Below are 18,138 nucleotides of genomic sequence, written 5' to 3'. Positions count from 1 at the left end.
AGCAGTTGCTGCCGGGAGAGCTGTTGTCTGGACGGAAAATAAAGGAAGCCTTTACAAAGTGGTGGAAATCCTCTTCCTTTCACTGGCGACGAGGGTCCAGCTTCACCTTTCCCAAGAGGTTGCCTTTCACAGCGGAGCAACCGTACGTCGTGTTTAAAAGAAAAGCGGCAAGACGTGCAATTCAGAAAGAAAAGCGGCAAGACGTGAAATCCTGACCGTGAGTTTTGATTCTCCTCTATAAAGACTTCCGCGCTTATTTCAAGACGCCTTAAACCTTTCAAACACAAGCGCGATTATTATCCCTTCATAAAAGTTTAATTTTGATCTTCCTTGCAACATTGTAGCCAGCGCGACTTTTAATTTCATAGAAACGGACTCGAACGCTCATGCGCGAGCCGTGCAATCTCGAGCTCTGGCATTCTTTTGAGCGCATCAGCATTCGCGCTTCTACATTCTTTCATCTCAGACTCTGAACACCTCTATGACGTGTGTTTGCCCTGTAATTTACAGCGCACTATGACGCCACTCAATGCTACAGTTCCAAGTGCATTGTGATGCACATTTTTTCACCAGTCTTTATGAAACTCTTATTTTCAATGAAGCAGTAAGGAAAATATATACATACAAGAGAAGGAAATACACTACTCAATAATTTTTTTTTCAAAAGTGTTTTAATAATCTTACATATTAAATATACCAAGACTTTACAAGACATTTAAAAAAAAAAAAAAAAAAATTCTGAATAATTCATTTGAGTGAGGTTTTGTGGCAGCAGCTCTCCACGCAATGGAAAAAGTAGCCTCACCACCTCCTTTTTTACAGTCTCCTGGGCCCCCTCCTATGCCCTGGAAACAATGGAAATCTACCTTTGACGCTTATATTGAAGCCATTGATGGTGACGTTTTCACGTCGAAAAAGAAGAAGGCACTACTAGTATACAATTTGGGGCCTGAAGGTAGGTCCATTCTTGAAACCTTACCTCTTGAAGAAGTGAGAGTGTCAATCTCAAGTGATGATGGCGATGCGCAGGTTTTGGACGAATATGCTTCTCTGGTCAAAACGCTGGACAAAAGATTTAGTCCCAAACGGAACACTGTCTTGGAACGTCATAAGTTTTTGCAACGTGCGCAAATGCCTGGAGAATCCATCGACGATTTCGTGGCTGCTTTAAGGATCCTAGCAGTCAATTGCAACTACAGGGAATTTAGGGATGAAATAATCAGGGATCAACTAATTGAACGCACCAATGACAGGAAAGTGCGTGAAAAACTTTTGTCTTCTGGTGACCCCGATTTAGAGACTGCTTTGACTTTAGCCAAATCTGTCGAACATTCCCAATTCTGCTTAAAGGAAATGAGTACTCCTGCATCTTCTGTTACAGTTCCAACACCAACAGAATCTTCGGACGTCAATGCCATTACCACCAAAACTGCAGTCAAGACTTCAGAACGCAGGACATCGAATCCTAATGCCTTTCGTTCTCCACCTCCTTCCAACAAGACTAGGAATGACGTACAAGGATTATCTTGTTATCGCTGTGGTAGTAGATCTCATTTAGGAAACTTTAAATTCTGCTTTGCAATCAATCAATCTTGTTTCAAATGTGGCAAGAAAGGTCATCTGGCACGTTTGTGCAAAGCCACTAGTGTACAGAAAGGATCTTCACACATAGTGAAGAGCATTGATGAGCGTTTCTATGTTGATGAGGATGATGAGCGATATGAGTTATTAATGTTATCTTCTTCTCCAATGGATGCAGATGGTATTGTGGAAATAGCATCTATTGAGGGAGCGCAGAGAAGAAAATCTCCTATCTGTTCCATTAGTGTGAATGGTGTGTGTATCAAGTTTCTAGCGGATTCTGGTTCACCTTTTTCCATAGTAAATGTTAAAGATCTAGACATGATAGGAAATATCTTGTTGTCTCAATCTTTCATTAAAATGTTTGCTTATGGAGGCAAGAGGGTGGAAGTATTAGGAAAATTTAGGGGTGAGCTTGAGTACAAGGGTGATGTTACGTCTTCCATGATTTATGTTGTCAAAGACGGTAGCAATTTGCTAGGTTGGCACGAACAGGGTGAGCTTAATATGATCCTTGATCCTAACCATAAAGAGATGGTTTTGTCTAGACGCGAGGCTAAGCAATACTATGCCTCTTTGCCCGATATTGAGCCTGTACATTCCCTGAGTGTTTCTTCTGTTAGCGAATGGGTGCATGAGTTTCCGGAAGTTTTTTGCGACAAATTGGGGAAACTCAAGGGTTTTCAGCACCAAATTATTTTGAAGGAGGGAGCTAAAGCGGTGGCACATAAGGTTCGTAAAGTGCCACTTAGTATGCGAAATGAATTGAAGAACGAACTGGAGAGATTGCGTCTTTTGGGTGTGATTGAACCAATAGAGGCGTCAGAATGGTTGTCGCCTGTAGTCTTAGCACGAAAGGCTGATAAGTCCCTTAGGATGTGTGTGGATTTGCGTGATCTGAATGCTTGCATTTGGGTTGATAGGCAACCCTTACCGAATATTAATGAAATGTTATCAACATTGGAAGGCGCCAAGTATTTTACCACTCTGGATATCTTTTCAGCGTATCACCAGGTTGTGTTGAGCAAGGATTCAAGACACCTTACGTCTTTTGTGACTCCGGAGGGTGCATTCCGTTATTTGAGAATGCCATTCGGTCTGGCGTCGGCTTCCGCAGTCTTTCAACGCCTCATGGGCAACCTTTTTAAAGAGACTGCGGGAGTCGTCTTCTTTCAGGATGACATTCTCATTTATGGGAAGTCGGAGGATGAACATAACAGTAGGGTAAGAACAGTTTTAGGGATTTTAAGAAAATTTGGTTTGACATTAAGAAAAGACAAATGCAAGTTTTTCAGGGATAGTGTGGATTATTTGGGTCACCACATCTCGGCTAAAGGAGTAAAACCCAAAATGAAATTGTTAGACGCCATTCAAAATGCACCAGAACCATCAAACAAGGATCAATTACGTTCTTTTCTGGGGCTAGTTGAATATTACGCCAAATTTGTTCGTAATTTTTCTGATAGAACTGTGTCTTTAAGGAATTTACTAAAGAAAAATGTCAAGTATGATTGGTCACGAGAATGTGCTAACGATTTTACATTACTTAAAAATGCAATTGTACAAGCATGTCCCCTCAAACTTTTCAACATCAATGACCAATGTATTGTAATTACCGATGCCAGTAATGTGGGTCTTGGGGCAGTGTTGTCACAGAAAAGATTGGATGGTAATGTAGAGGTTATTGCTTTCGCTTCCAGAACTCTTCGTGGAGCGGAGAGCACATATTCAACCATCGAAAAAGAGGCCTTGGCTTTATGGTGGGGTGTACAGCATTTCAGGAATTTTCTTTGGGGAAATCACATTGTACTCAAGACTGACCACAAGCCTCTTGTTGACCTTTTTACTACTAAAGGTGGCGGGAGGGCTTCTCCTCGCATTGCCAAGTGGCAATACAGGCTTAGTGAATTTGATTATCATCTAGAATACGTCCCTGGCATAAGGAACAATGTGGCTGATTGTTTGTCTAGGTTGCCTCTTCCTCATGATGATTTGGAGCACTGTAGTGATGATTTAGAAATGGTGTGTGCAGTAAGTTCCTTATCTGAAGCTGGAATTACGCTGTCAGAAACTGATTGGAAGTTGGCTGTATCTGAAGATAGGAATTTGTGTTGTGTGATGGATTACTTGGTTAATGGGTGGCCCGATGACAAATCCTTGCCTTCAGAGTTAGTACCGTTCAGGAGAATTTGTGATGAGCTATCTTTAATTGATGGTGTCTTACGTAGGGGTGGTTTATTGGTGGTTCCGAATTCTCTTTGCAAAAAAGTTTTGGATTTGGCTCATGTTGGTCACTTGGGCATTCGTGCGATGAAGAGAAGAGTACGTGAAGACTTTTGGTGGCCTGGAGTGGACAAGGCGATTGAACACTGTGTTTGTGATTGTAGTGCTTGTGTTCTTAGTGACAAGTCCCAAGTCACATGTCCTTCTCCGGTGACTCCTATACAAGTTCAGGAATTACCTTGGCATAAATTGGCATTTGATGTGGCTGGTCCATTTTACAATCTTGGGGCGACTCCGAAGTATGCTTTGGTTTTAATTGATTACATGTCAAAGTGGCCGGAAGTTAAATTTGTTGAGTGCATGAATTCGGCTACTGTTATTAATTTTTTCAATGACATTTTTTTGCGGGAAGGTTGGTCTGAAGAATTGGTGTCTGATAATGGCACTCAGTTGGTGTCGAGTGAAATGGACAGTTTTTTCAAGTCTCATGGAATCAAGCACATTCTTACCTCTTTGTATCATCCTTCGAGTAATGGATTGGTAGAACGGTTGAACCGTGTAATCAAGGATCAGTTACAACTAGCCAGCGTCAATGGTTTGAATTGGAGGAAAGTAATTTCTGACATGTTGTGGGCATTAAGAGTTACTCCCAATTCCAGCACGGGTGTCTCACCTTTTACTTTGCTCAGAGGTAGAGTGGCAGGTTCGGAATTGAACAGGGGTTGGATGTCAAGGAAAGATGTTGATGTAGTCAAGTTGGGCAGGGTAGCAGATGTCAGAGCATGTACTCAAGCTAATTATGCTCAAAGTAGCTTTAGGTCGTCCCAAGTACAGCTGGGGGACTGGGTGAGGATCAGGAAACCTGTACTTTTGCGTAAAGGTTTGGCTCGTTTTTCTCCTCCTGTTCTAGTCAAGGAAGTTAAGGATCATGTGGTAATTCTGGAGAATGGAAAGATTTGGAACAAATCTCGTGTTTCTATTGTTCCTAGACATAAGGTGGAGTTTGTAAAGGGCAAATTTGGTCTAAAGTCTAATAATGTATTCACCCCTGACTCAGGTTCAATGTCTCCTGGTGCCAGTCCTAGTGTTTTGCCTGTTGCTAAACCAAATGCTGAATCTGATGGCACAATTACTAAACGTTGTTCCACCAGGTGCAAATTCGTTCCTGGAAAATTTCGTGATTTTGTCACATACTGAACGTTATTAGTCATATCTTGTAAATTAGTCATGCATTTGTTCTGTTGAATCATTAATTATAACATGTATTTAATTTTATTTAGGGAGGGGGTGGGTTTAGTGTGATCATTCATTTTGTTTATTGTAATCAATTGAGGGAAGGGGGATGTGTTGGGATGTTACTGTGGCTTTAATGATGTCTCCACGAGAGCGCTTGTTGCTGTGTTCTGCGTGGAACTCCTGGGACAGCAGTTGCTGCCGGGAGAGCTGTCGTCTGGACGGAAAATAAAGGAAGCCTTTACAAAGTGGTGGAAATCCTCTTCCTTTCAGTCATCTATTGGCATCCCCTCCAGGTTTTGTTTTGCATATAGAAGATAGAGGTTCCTGTGGCTGGGACAATAGGTCTCCACAGGATACCGTACATTTTGTATTTTTATGCGAATATTATACCTAACCTAGGCATCTGTATCTCAAATCCCACCTTAGAGAAATGGGGTTTAAGCAGGCACGTGTTGCATTTTTACACTTGCAGTTAATGTTGAAGGTTCAAACTCTTTTTATTATCACAAAGTTTTTAAGACCATTTTTTAAATCAAGAAATTCAAGATATGACTGATTTTTAGAGTGACTTTTCCATCTTTGCACATTTGATTTGAATGAATTTGTAATACTTTTTACTTTTTGCATGTGTATTTTTATGGACCCATTTTAATAGTACTGAGGCCAAAGACAATCCAAGATTTTGTACACATGGATGACTTGTTAACAAACGTACTTGATACTGTTTTTAACTGTGGTGTCTTTTATGGCTGTGACTACTGCAGAATAAAGATTATTATTATTAATATTAATTATAGTAGAAACAAACATGGTTGAAGAGAATGCACATTTACCCAATGATAATTTGGTGTACTTCTTCTGTTGATTGCGAACAACAAACTAGTACATTGTAGGTCTAAACAATGCCAAAATAACGCAAAGTAATTTTTCTTGAAAATTATGACATCCAGTTGCTAACATTTACGGATAGAGTTAGTAAATGAAAATATTTAATACAGTGGAAGTACATCACCTAGTGAATTTGTTTAGGGCAAAGATAGAGAGCAATATTTTAAAGGATCGTTAACAGCAAAACTCAGGACAGAGGTCAATATTTGATGATTAATAAAATACTTTTTTTATGTGGGCGTGAGGAAATGGTGGTATGATTGTTAAGTGGTTCATTGTTCACTTCCCTGGAAGGCTTTATCAAAGCAGAGCCCTGTTCATAGGCACACTAAGAGGAAGATCACCCAGTCCTAAATTATTATGTCATCAATCGCTCTCAAGAACACCCTTGTCAAATGTGTCTGGTATATATTTGGGCACCGTGTTCAGACCTGGGTTTGGCGAGGTTTGATTGTATTCATGTCTCGACAGTACACACCACTTTTCCAAACACACAGGGGCAACACCTTTGCTAATGCAGAGGAGCGTTGCCCCACTGCTCTCAGAATAGGAAAAATAAAATTATAATAACCTTGTTATTATCATTTTATTTTTCGCTACAGGGCTGGGTTAGTGCGGGCGGGACTGGGGTCTCAGGGGGAGGAGTGGTGGCATGACAGTTTGGCCGGCCATCTTGGGTCCGCCAAACAGTCATGCGCACTTTGCATGTTCCCCGCCAGGCTGTAATAAATAGCCTGGTGGGGAACATGCACTGGCTACCAGTCCCCATCTGAGCGATGAACAACGGCACTTAGACCAATCACAGTGCAACATTGTGATTGGCTTAGGGGAGCCTGTGTGCTTCTGGGACTAAACATGAGAAGGGACCGGAGCTGACGAGATGGCGGCCATGAAAAGGTAACTATTTTTTGTTTCCCCTGCCCCATTCCCCAGCCACCCCTGTTTCCTGCCAGCCACACCTGCAAATACACTCCTTCCAGACCAGGCCCAGCATGACAAGTTGCATTGAGCCTCCTCTCTCCCTAAGCTGAGCACGGATGTCATTGGGAGCAGATGGCGTACATTTGCCAGCCACCAATCCAAAGCAGGAAGGAAAAGGAGAACACGCTGTAATATCCAGATAGGCAATCACATCCTCATAGCCTCACGAACAGTAAAGTTATAATAGTATCATTTCCTGTGATTGCTATTTATACAGGAGAAGGAGACATTCTAGAACAAATGCTCAACTATGCAACTTGTGTTATATGTGTATTGTTCAACATTGCTTAGTATACATTGCTATTTATTTAATTTTTACATATGTTAAATGTACTTCATTAACTATAGGATGCAGTTGCAGATCATTAAAAGGGATAACAATGAATAAATGTCCTTATTCAAATATGCAGAACACTCAATCTCTACCCCACACATGCAATTTTTAGGCATTTTGTTTCTCCCCTTAATTTTGTTAATTCACCACAGATTTACCTTCTAGGACTGACTGGATATTTTGAAATAGCGATGAACCTGAAATGACAACAGACTACTTTCATAATGTAGATACCTGTGAAAGACATTCCTATTTCTGAGGAGGCTCACAGAAAAAGGTTACAATAATGTTTATTTTCACCAATACCATTAAAACCAATTTTGCTCCTTCTGAGAAATATTTTTCTTGAAACTCTCACCTTCCCAGATAATTCGGTTTTATAGTGCCCTGTCATGACATAAATGTAATTCTAATATTGGGCTATTAGTGGACTACCTTGCAGTCAAATGTGCTGCTGTCCTCTGCAGTATTAGGCCATTCTATCATTGTCAGAATAAAGTATGACATAAATACAGTGTCTTAACTATAGGCTACAAAAATATTTTCCCAGTTGAGTGTGAGGAGGAGCCTGCCTTTACCCTCATCATGACCCCTGCACCTGACTCACAGCTCGATCTGTCGCCTGCCATGTGGCGCAAACCAGGAAAGTGAGGGTTAACTAATCCAGAATCCTCACCCACACAGGACCAGGAACGCCCCGAGGAGAGAGGGAACCAATTGATTAAGGACCCAGGAAACCAAGGGGCGGGGCGTCCTCCTCAAATAGAGAACCCGGAAGACGCCGATAGAGAGAGCAGTGATTGGCAACCTGTTGGAGGAAGCTCATCGAGGATCATGACTGCAGGAGAAGGGATTTACTCCTCACAGGGACGCGAGGACGTCGTATCCAGGGCTGGTGCCATCTTCGAGAAGAAAGCGGAGGGCGTGAACGCGGAGGCCAAGATCTGGTCGGAGGACTGGTGGACACCGCCAGAGGACGTCTACATGCCACCGTAACTCTGGAGAGTTGTGGCCCCCGTGGTATGTGGTCCGGGTAAGGGGATAGAGCGAGGGGAGGGGGACGGTTTTGTTGGATACGGGCACACAGGTAACCAGGACTGTTTTTCTTTGTTGTTTGGGGGGGTCACTGTGCACACTATAACTTTCTTTATTTCGAGCCGAGGGAACATCAGAACTCTGAGCTTCTGAGGCCTAGCTTGAACCCTAAATTGTGGTCTCTTGCATGGCCGCCGCTGATTGGGGTGCAAATCTTCTTTACTTTGGGCTCTGCCTATCCGCACATGCTCTTTTCTCCTCGCCACCTGAAACTAAGGGGCAGGAAGTATAAAATGTTCTACTTTCTATAGGTCTTGCACCTTTGTAATCTCTGTTCCACCCCACACTGTGCCTTGCCTAGTGCACACCTGGTTTCTTTTTTCCCTCACTCCTGGGACTGGTGATGGTACTCCTCTCCCTTTCTAAACTAAGCTGTGTTCAGGGCCGTCGAACTAACCGTCTTCAATTTCTTCTTTCCTCTTGGTACCCGGGGACGCCACCACCACTCACCTGGAGAAGGAAGGAAGGAAGAAGGTCCCCAACCACCTGGACAACCCAAAGGCACTCACCTTTTGTTTTGATTTGTTCTCTGACCCTATTTTAACAATAAATCACGCCAACATTGATCCACGAATAAGACCTCCTCGATTCTTTTTCCACCCGTCCCTCTCACAATGAGTTAATATAAAATGTACACCCAATAGAGCAACATTTTTGTATCGATATTTGGGACATGATATTTATGTCAGAATGTATTTCTGTATGAGATATTCTGATATAAAACCATCGTCGCAATCGCAAGGGCACATTTGGAGGGAATGCGAGAAATTTAAATGTAATAGTAGGCCTTTTCTAACTATGCACCTAGGATCTGGAATAACACCTGGAATAGCATCCCTGTATCAGTCAGGACCTCCTCAACACTGCTGTAGGTGAGGAAAGACTTGAAGACTCTCCTCTTTAAAGAACACTTCATCACAAACCATTAATCATCCACAGTACATCTACGTTCCCTCTCACAGATTGACTTTATGCTTGTCATTGACACTTTGCGGTGCTCCGCTGTATTTTGGGTAGGTTGGTGTGATAGGAATACCATATACTTACATTCATTTCCATAGCCCATCCTAGATGTACCCTTACCAAGACTAAAATTCTAAAATCTGTTTATTTGAATGGGTGACTTGCATTGTGGAGTACATAGGTTGAGTCAAGGCAGATGTAAGTCCTTTATCGATATTTGATTCATAGCATGGTGGCCCCTAAACATTTAGATAATGCAGACAATGTTGAAGTCATATTCTTATCTGCTTCTTTTTTAATAAGATGCTTATTTTAAGATTTGGCCAATTGGTATTGAACAATAAAACTCACTTTTGCGTGAAGTTATACCCCATAATGTATTTAGAAATACATTTAGGTAGATCACACTCCACACCCTTGGTACTCAGAAGTACATCTAGGTATAAGCAGCAGTGGCTCCTCTTCTATGTCGGAGGAGGGTCGCCCCACATGCCAGCAACCAAAAAAATGAAAAATAAAACGATAATAAACACTTGTTTATTGTATTTTTGGGGTGGGGCCAGAGCATGACAGGCTGGTGGAGAAGTGGTTGCACTGCTATTCAGTGTGCAGGTTGCTGTCTCAGGCAGGCCAAACCGCCATGTGCACTGAAGCTCTGTCCAACCCAAGGAGCAGGCACAGGCTCCCAGTCTAACTGGAAGCGCAAATCATCAGGGCTCAGGCCAATCCTGATGCTGCTTTCAGCAGCATGAAAGCAGTGTCAGGATTAGTTGCAGTGGAATCTGGGAGCCTGGGCCTGCAGTGGAGAGGAGCGCGCTGCGGCAGTTAAGTGTTTATTTATTTTTTTATTTATCTTGTCATCCATTAGACCGTACATCCTCCCCCGCCACTCTGTCGACACACCGGCCACCACTGGGTATAAGTACTGAAATGGTGAATAGTGATGCTCTGACCAGCCATACAATTTCCTAGTGGATCCATAGGCACTTCAAACAGTATGAGAAATAATACAAAATACTGAGCAAGCCCTGCAGATAGTCCTGGTGTGTTTATGACCTCTTTATGAATGTGCATACATATTTGCAGTGAGCATTGTTGTAAAGATGTTTGGAAGTTACTCTCTTCATGATCACTTTCTACACGAAATGAAAATGAAAGAGCTAATATATCGAAATGCCATAAGACCTTTTAATGAAAATGATAGACAAATGTCTAATTCACAAAATGATTTAAAAAATATGTCTTGAACCTGGTGATATGGTTCTTTCTACTTGGTGCTGTAGTCCTCTTACTTGAGGTTTCATGATTTTGAAGAGGAATAGTTAACAAGAGCGTCTTCATTTTTTAACCTATTTCTTTGGAGAATGGAACATTGTACAATTACTCTATACAGCAAATCCCTCGGGGCAATTTGGAAACAATCCACCAATTTGAAATGTCGCCAGACTTCAAGGCACATAACCTTACAAAAACATTAAGTAAAAGATACATTTGTCTGCACTCCTTTCTAATTGGGTGAGGTTCCCTCTGCCAAACAGGAATATGAAGTTATTCGAAGGAGGTGTAAATTGATTTCCAGTAATTACTTTTCCAGTTGTTGGTCTAAGATAATGTTTCAAGACAGACTGCCCTTCCTTTCCAAACATTTTTTTTTTGTTTTTTGGTAAAACAAACATTTCCAAGAAGTTACAGAATTGAAATTACTGACAACAAAAAACATAAATAGTTTAATAATGTTTGTGTTACTGAAAACACAAGTGTGGGAACCCTAGGCTTGTGGCATTGCTTCCAATCCCTGCTCCACAAACCACCGGTGGGAAAGCATTAGCCAACTAACTCAGTGTTAGAACTGGGATTCCTTGTTGGCTGAGGTATGCACCCACGCCAGGTAGGAACCACCACTCTAGTCAGGGAAAGCTAAGTACACACTAAAAGATAGCCTGTGCTCACCCTCTGGTAGCTTGGCACAGAGTAGTCAGGCTTATATATAGAGGCAAAGTGTAAATTATTTGTGCAACACACACATACAATAATCCCATGAATCCGTCACAAAATGGCTCCACACAAGTTTAGAAACTTAGACTATTCAGAACAAAACAAGACCAACATGATAAAAATCCAATGTATAGAAGTTGAGATATTGAATTTCAAAGTGAAAAATAGCACTTAGAAGCAAAGTCAAAGTTCAGGCTGACCACGATGGAGCGCCATCCAACTACAGGAACCACACAGGCCCCAGTGAACAAAGTACCATTCCTGGTCACAACTGCGAGATGCATTGGGAGATGCGTTGATGTGGATCCTGCAGGTTGAGGATACGTCGATTCTTCTCCATGCAGGGATGGCTCTGCGTCGGTTCCGAAGGTGAGATGCCAGGCGAGATGTTTTTGGTTCCGCAGAGCGATGCATTGGATTATTCCACACAGTTGAAGGATGAGTTGATCTATCTAAGCTGCTGCAACGGTGTTGCAAGGTTCTGATGCATTGGGCTCTCGAGGCGCTGCGTTGATCACAAGAGCGAAGCGCCGATTTTACTCCGGCAACTGAGTGAATGCGCTGGTTAAGCTACAAGCAGACAGGAGATGAGTCGATGCCTGTGTTGCAAGTATCTGGGTCCACTTCCAGTGAACCAGGCACAGGGGTATATACTCTGATATCCCCAAGTCGCAAGCAACAGGAGGCAAACTAAGAAGCCCTTGGAGTACACTTGGAGAAAAGGCAGGGACCAGCTCTCCTTCAGCAAAGAGAGCAGGAGGCAGCAGGGCAATAAAAAGAAAAGCAGGCCTTCCTGATCAGCAGTTCAGTTGAGTCCTTTAACCAGCACAGTAGGGGCCTTATTTACAAGGAATTAATGCAGCATGGTGCCGAAAGGCATTTGGCTGTCCCGCTATGCATTTAAGGGATGCATCATATCTACAACGATATGACAGATTGCTTTTCTCTCCCCTGCGCTAGCGCACAAGTAGCTGCCATACGCCGACGCAGGCACCATTGCCTCATTCTACAAGGGTGCCTGCATCACAGGGAGGATTATTTTTGTTAAGGAAGGGAGACCTTCCTGCACAAAAACAATCACACAAGAGGTGATTTCCTCTTTCTATTTGTGCTGCAGAATGCAACAAGGAGAAATTAAAACATCTTTACGCCTCCCTACACCTCCCTTGGGGACGCGTAGCATTTTGACGAATTTCCAGGTTAACGATTTCTCATAAATCTGGAAATGCGGCACAAGCCATGGGTGTTGATGGGAACACCCACAGCAAAACCCATAGCATGCCCCTTTCACAGGAAGTGTTGCGTGTAAAGGAGCCATATATACAAGGACACGAAATGCCACGCAGGGTGGCTTTACCCGTCCTTATAAATATGAAGTAGCAGGTTGCACTGCCGGTGGGTCACAAAAAGCGACTCACTGGTGGCACAAGTGGCTTGTAAATAAGCCCGTAGTTCTTTTGCCAGAACTTCAGTTAGTAGTGTCTTATGTTGGTATGGTCAGAGGTCCAGTACTTATACCCACTTGTGGATTTGAAGTGGGGATGACTTCATAGAAGGGTCCTTTCTTCCCAGCCCTGGTTCCAGACCATCAGTAGGTAGTAATCAGCCCTTTGTGTGGGAAACAGGGCACTACTTATTCAGGTGTAAGTGTCAGACCCCCCTCTCTTTCTGGCCCAGAAGACCTATCAGAATGCAGATGAGTGCAGATGAGTACTCAGACACGACTAACCTTCCTGTGTTTGTGGCTGTCTAGAGGGAATGCACAAAGTGTAGCTGTCACCCTCCCCAGCCGTGTATTGGAGATAGTATGCAGGCACACAGAGCAGTAACAGCAGAGAAATGCCCACTTTCTAAAAATGGCATTTCTAAAAAGCAATGTTAAATCCAACGTTGCCAGTATAGAGGATTTATCAATACCATTCCAAAGATATAAAACATGGTGCAGGTTCTCCTTTCTAATCAGAAATTACAGCTTAAAAGTGTATTAAGGCATTCTCAGTGCTAACCTATGAGAGGAGTAGACCTCACAGTAGTGAAAAAAGTAGTGTTTGTGTTAATATTGTGTACCGCAGTCTGGGTGATACATGCACACACAACAATATTAGGCCCCAACCACGATGGTATCTCAGTGTGACTGGTGTGAGTATGTTGAGAGAAAATATGTCTGTGGTAGATGTAACTCAGGACTCAATGTCCCAGAAGACATCAGGGCTGTCAGGAGAAAAACAGACCGAGATGACACTGTTGTGGCCATGGTGACAGTAAAAGCCACACCCGATGATTGTTCACTGCTTGACAAACCGTTTGGGGTAGAGCACGACTTTGTTCAGAATTCCACTAACAGTTGGCCTGAGCTCGCTTTTAGAGTGCTACTTTCCATCTGTACTTCGTCTGCACCTTCCAGGAGAAGGTGTGTCTATTACGCCGTGATTGTGCATTTCTGGAATTCACCGCTTGCCGGCTGCTTCTCAGCCACTGGCGTTTCCTGTGTCTCACGAGGAGCTGATATCGAAGCTCCTATTCTGTTGGACTTTACTATTGCTCAGCTGCAGACGTATTCGACGAGCATGCGAAAGTGCCTCAGGAGTGTTTCCCTTCCATGTGTTGTTGCTAACAGTGTGGGTAAATCCCAGGGAACACTGCAGTCAGAGATCCAGGGAGGTAAGTGCTATCTGAGTGCACTCTCTCCTCACTATGTTGTCTCGTATGGTTTAAGACTGCGTGCTATTTATTTTCCAGAGAGAGAAGTATCTCTAAGGTAGAGGACTTTTGTTACTGTGCTTGTTATCCTTGCTGCATGGAGTCTGTGGCTGTTTTTTGTCACCTACAGGAGAACATTACATTTCTATTTGTATAAGTTTGGATGCTGAGTGAAGCCTGTACCTTGTCTTAAGTATTCTCATTATTCGTTTGCATGATGATTGTGATGTGAGTATTGGAAGTGAGGGGTGGAACAATTGTTCGAATGGCAGATGACGCTGTGTGGTGTGGGCTTGGACATTAACCCCTTGTAAGAACTGGGACCACCAGTTCTCCGGGGGGTAGCTTGGCTCGAGCAGGAAGGCAGCCAGGGGCTAACGTGTAAAGCAGCTACTCAACACACACATCCACTGAGACCCGAAGTGGGCGCAATAATGGAGACCACAACAGTAGTTGTGTTTGAAAATCAAGATCTTTTATGTAGGCTTTAGATCAAGGCAAATAATGCATTAGCAAATCATTAGCATTTCATTACAGTACCTCCTTAAAACATTTCATGAACGCCTTTCAAAATGCATTTCCTGTAAAATGGTCAAACATTTCATTAAGTACTTTCAGTACAGCAGAAAACTCCAAATAACACAGCCTGTCGCGTTATACTATTCAGCAGGCTAGAAGGTAGTTTCATAAACCATGGATTAACCTGTAGGAAGCAATCATAAGCATTTCCTCTTGTAAATATCAAAAGTCTTGCAACCAAAATCAGACCATCAAAATAATACTGGAATGAATCAATAAGTGTCACAGTTCAGCCCCATCAGGAACTGTAGAAGCCCGCCCCTGCAAGAAATTCAGTACGGTGAAAACGATCACCATTCCATTAGCAGGCGTGAACAATGCAGGCAGGAACAATGCAGGCCACCTAAGACGGCCACTAAAGACCAACCGTCACTGCAGTGGATTATCTGATTACCAAGTATACCCACAGGTCAATTAACAGGCTTCAGGCCTAGAACTGGCAGTATGGCAGTACGATGAAGTATGGACAAAGTCTGTCCCCAGGCCTCCCAGACACTCGAGGCACATTAGGGGGGGGCCAACGGGGTCCAGTCTCAGTTCTCCCCAGGGGAGGGGCGACCTCGGGGCCTCACCCGGCCTTCCGCCCTCCTCCCCGGGGGATACCTTATGTCTTCGGCCCCATCAGGGCCCTTGCGGAGATACCGGTGAAGGAGAGGGGTTTCAACCTTCCCGGGGCCTCACTCGACCCGGCGCGGTGCAGACACCGCTACAGAGCACCAGCGCCGGGGTAAGGCAGGGCCAGCCTTCGGGACACGTTGGAGGGGGCTTCCTGGTTCCACGGCCCCCTTCGCGATGAGTCTGGACGGTCTCCGGGCCTCCGGTCACAGATTCGCCCTGCGGACCAATCGGAGCAGGGGCCGGGGCTGTCTCTGCCAATCGCATGGTTCGCCTCGAGGGCGCGCTGGACAGAACCAATGGCAGCGCGGCGCTCGGGGTGGGGCGGAGGAGCTCCCCTGTCACGTGGGGTGCGTGCTGACTTCGGGCCTACTGCGGCCGGGCTCACTTGATGCGGCGGCCCTCTCCTAGCATACGGGGGCCGCCGAGGGAGGGTGAACACGGCGCTTCACACAGCGCGGAGGCAGGCGGCCACAGGACAGGCCGGGGGCGCCTCAGAGGTGTCGCGTGGGCGGCGCCGATGCCGCGAGGGTGACGAGGACTCCTCAGGCGCCTCGAGGGCTGGACACAGCCCTTGACGCCGAGGTAGGTGAGCGCGTTGAGGGGCAATGTGGCCCTCTCCTGAGGGGTCTAGCGCCAGGGGCAGCGCTTCACAGCGCTAGGCGCCAGCAGGGCAGGGAGACGGTTTCGAGGCTCCCTGACAGGACAGACAGTCTCAGTACAGCGCTGGGCAGGGGGAACAGGATACAGCGCTATACACACGGCTCAGCAGGGACTGCAGGCAGTTCAGTCAAGGGGGAGACAGGTGGGGCAAGATGAGCCCACTGCAGGCAGGGGGTGCGCAGGGCAGCACAGTCCAGTACCTGGTCGATCCCCCAGCAGTCTCTGGTCAAAGGAAAGTAGACTTCTTGGTGCTTGGATGGTTCTGCGCCCTTAGATGTTGGTTTCTTGAAGTTGAAGAGGGGGGGGTTGAGTTGGAGGCTTAATGAGTTTTCCTCAGTCACTGCAGATGGACCCTGGGGTTCCCTACCACTGGGCCAGATCAGGGGGCTAGCCTAGGACACCTCACCCAGCTTAAGAGGCAGCACCTAAATCCTGTCACTCCCAGTAGCATAGGTTCCTAACTAGGCCCTCCTGCCTAAAACTCCTGCGTGGATTCCCCAGGTCAGTGATGCCCCAACTGACTAGAAAAAGTTTCCTCCCTTGCTTAAGTATGCCCAGGTCAGGTGACCACTCTGTAAGGCAGCAAAAATCAGCTCTGCCTTTCTTCTGGAAGGTTCCAGGAGCTTCCCCATTCTATCTATGGACAGGGGATGGGAGGCTGGCATTGCAACATTTTATGGGGATCCAGCCAGCTCCTGGCAACTAGGGTGCTACACTAAAAAGACCATGCTGCAGTAGCAGGGGCCAGTGGCAGCCATGTTTGAAGTAGAGAGCACCTGCACCCTAACATGGATTAGCCATGAAAAGGTGCCCGAAGACCTAAGGGCCAACAAAAAGATGGTGGGAAAAATGAGGCAAGGGCAAAAAAAAAAAAACACAGGGAAAGACCACCCTAGGGCTGACAGGTCTAACACCCCTTGTCTACTGATGTTCCCTTTCCATACAGACTACATCATGAAGGGTTGGCTCATTCAGGTGAAAAGCGTTCCCACAATGTTTGAGGACTCTGCCGGTGAGGGCTTCCTGATCTCCTTGTCAGTATTTATCATTTTCTCTACGCCCCCTTTCCCCTGGGTGTTTTCTTTCAGTATAACGGTATATATTCTCTCCTCGGAGAAAACACGAAGGGGAGTGGTTGGACAGGCCTCACATCATCGCCCCACGGGTTGGATCACAGAGGTCAGTGGTTTTCAATCTGACAGTCCTGACAGTTTGTCACTACAAGGAACTTTTACATGCAAAGCACCCCACCTTATGGGCTATCTAGGGCCTACCTTAGGGGTGGTTTATATGAAATAAAAGGGGAGGTTAAGGCTTGGCAAGTAGGTTTACATGTCAAGTCCAGATGCAGTAATGCAATGGCAGGCCTGAGACAAGTTTGAAAGGCTACTTGTGTGGGTGGCAGAATCAATGCTGCACGTAAACAGGTAGTATTTAGGTTACAGGCCCTGGGTATATGGTATACCACTTTACTAGGGACTTACAAGTAAATTAAATATGCTAATTGTGTATACACCAATGTTGCTATGTTTAGGGGAGAAGCACATGCACTTTAGCACTGGTCAGCAGTAGTAAAGTGCTCAGAGTCCTAAGACCAACAAAACTAATCAGCAAAAAGAGAAGGAAGGAGTAACATTTGCGGTGACCCTTCAGAGAGGGACATTTTCCAACATTCAGTAACTGAGAACTCCTTCCCCCCTTTCCCCTTCAATGCTCTCTGGCATCAGTGCCTGCAATCATCACCTAATAGTCCATCAGCTATTTACACCTGGTAAAGCAGGGAGATGACTCTATAAGCATTTGTTGTGATCTGAAGTGCAAACCTTGATTGGAAAAGATAGTCTAGTTCTGACAGCAGAATATTTCTGCACTTCATTTCTTCATTCTCCAGCTGCACACAAACATTGGCAAACCCCTTACAGTACTCAAAACTTTTGCATAAAAAGGATTGGCAGAATCCTTGGAGTACACAAAGAATTTGATTGAAAAGGATTGGCAAAACCTTTAGGGTACACAAAAAATTTGCACAAAAATGATCTTTAAAATAAAATGGAAATCATGGGATTTTAAGTCAGAAAACTTTGCCCTGCTATCCTATACCTGAAATATTTCACTGGTCATAAGTTTTGATATACAATGCAATTTTTAGATGGAACAAACAATTGGAAATATACCCAAATCCAGAACAATGCATCCCAAAGAATAGTTTATTTACTTCTTTAGATAATTAGATATTTGATTCTACCATCTTAATCTGTAAGTTTCATTAGATACTGTATGGCGCA

Source organism: Lissotriton helveticus, chromosome 1_1 (assembly GCF_964261635.1).
Source record: "Lissotriton helveticus chromosome 1_1, aLisHel1.1, whole genome shotgun sequence".
NCBI classification, from domain to species: Eukaryota; Metazoa; Chordata; class Amphibia; order Caudata; family Salamandridae; genus Lissotriton; species Lissotriton helveticus.
Note: the sequence above shows the minus strand (reverse complement) of the source record.